Genomic DNA, 1,592 nt, shown 5'->3' with positions numbered 1-1,592 from the left:
AAAAATAAATTACAATGTAATTATTTCAATTTTCAATATGAAGACGTTTGTTGCTCAATATTGAATGCAAAATCAGGAAAAAAAATACTAGAGAAGCCATGAATCGAACCTAGATCAGGTTACTTAATACCTAACTGTTTAACTAGAAGCATCTCCTGATGCTCATCCTAATCCAAAGTACTATTAACTACGAAACGAAACCCTCCCTTCCACACATAGAGTGCAGATTGCTCTTTCTCCATATCAAATTCATCTTCTTCCAATCCGTTTTTTTTACCAACACATGCATTTATTGCAGTTAATAAATTAATTCCTTTATTCACTTTTCACAAAATTTGATACATATTGGAATCTACAAGTGTCGTAATACTTTTAAAGGGAATGAAAACAAACATTTCATCCAAATTACTTGTGTGAATAATTTTTTTTTAAATTTATTTCAATTATAGTTTTGTCATTACATCACTACTAAATTATGCTTTATCAAAATCATACTAGTACTCTATTTTTAATTGAAAATAAATAATCAAACTATAAAAATACAAGGTTTTATTTCCGGAATCGACCAACCTTTAGAGCTAAATGATATGCTGCTAATATCCGGAAAATGCGTTAGCTACCTGAAGCATACGTTCTTGAACACCACGACCAAAAAAAGAAAGCGTCGTATGCATGTCTAGGCGCTTCGTCTAATTGGTTGCCAGAACAAATAAACATGGAGCGATATTTCAATAAGTATCCAAATCAAAGAGCGAAATGCACTGACAGAAAGAGAAATGCATGCCTGATTTAAAATTCGATGTCCACCGACGCTTGAGCTTTGCGTACTGAATTTCAATCTAACAACACGCTAACCATGGTCAAAAATTCATCCAACTTAAGAGATATATAGACAGAAATTAAAAAGAGAAGAAGCAGAAAACCCAACATTACCCCATATCAAGGGTACGGAAAGGTTCGGCAGAAGAATGGATGAATATGATGTTATCATTAGGGAGCATACACATTTTGGGAGGAGAAGCAGAATCGCAGTGAACAAGTGGTGGACGAAGCATCATTCTGATTCTCTAGTCTAGTGTGAGGAAACGGGAGGGATATGAAAAGAAGTAGAAGTAGAAAAAGGGGTCTTTTATGGAAAAGTGAGATATAAGGAGAGTAGAGTTCACGCTTTTTGGCTGTTTGTTGATTTTTCTTTTTTCTGGTTCCGTTCTTCCCTGAGTACTAGATTAGAAAATAGCGTGGATTTCCGTGGATTACTTATTTATCTGTCCGCCACGTGTACGGTTACTTAATTTATCTGGATTGGAATTTCATTCTATGGGACACGTGGATGTGACTCTTTCCAAGATCTCTCCCTCCTAAAATATCTTTGAAATTCAACAAAACAATAAAAAAAAAAAATAAGATGTAAAAATATCTCAAACATTTATAAAAGTAATTTTACTTTGCGTTGACAGTCAGGAGTAATTTTAATTTTAATGTTGTAAGTTGGATCAGTTTTAGATATTATTATAAAACACATATATATTTTTGTTCCTTATATTACACAATTGCATATCATTTCGTTTTTAAAAAAATTTAATATTTATTGT

At 32.5% G+C, this 1,592-nt stretch overlaps 1 long non-coding RNA gene across 1 annotated transcript; it reads right to left on the bottom strand.

The window, feature by feature from the left end:
- Positions 1-242: 242 nt before the first annotated feature.
- LOC136201341 (uncharacterized) lies at positions 243-1,187 on the bottom strand. Its single transcript, XR_010673793.1, has 3 exons — positions 934-1,187; positions 785-839; positions 243-689 (listed from the first exon to the last, which is right to left on the bottom strand). It is a non-coding gene; the product is annotated as an uncharacterized lncRNA (long non-coding RNA).
- Between the last annotated feature and the right edge of the window lie 405 nt (positions 1,188-1,592).

The sequence above is a fragment of the Euphorbia lathyris genome, chromosome 7, assembly GCF_963576675.1.
Source record: "Euphorbia lathyris chromosome 7, ddEupLath1.1, whole genome shotgun sequence".
Classification (NCBI taxonomy): Eukaryota; Viridiplantae; Streptophyta; class Magnoliopsida; order Malpighiales; family Euphorbiaceae; genus Euphorbia; species Euphorbia lathyris.
This window is presented reverse-complemented; position numbering and strand designations above follow the sequence as displayed.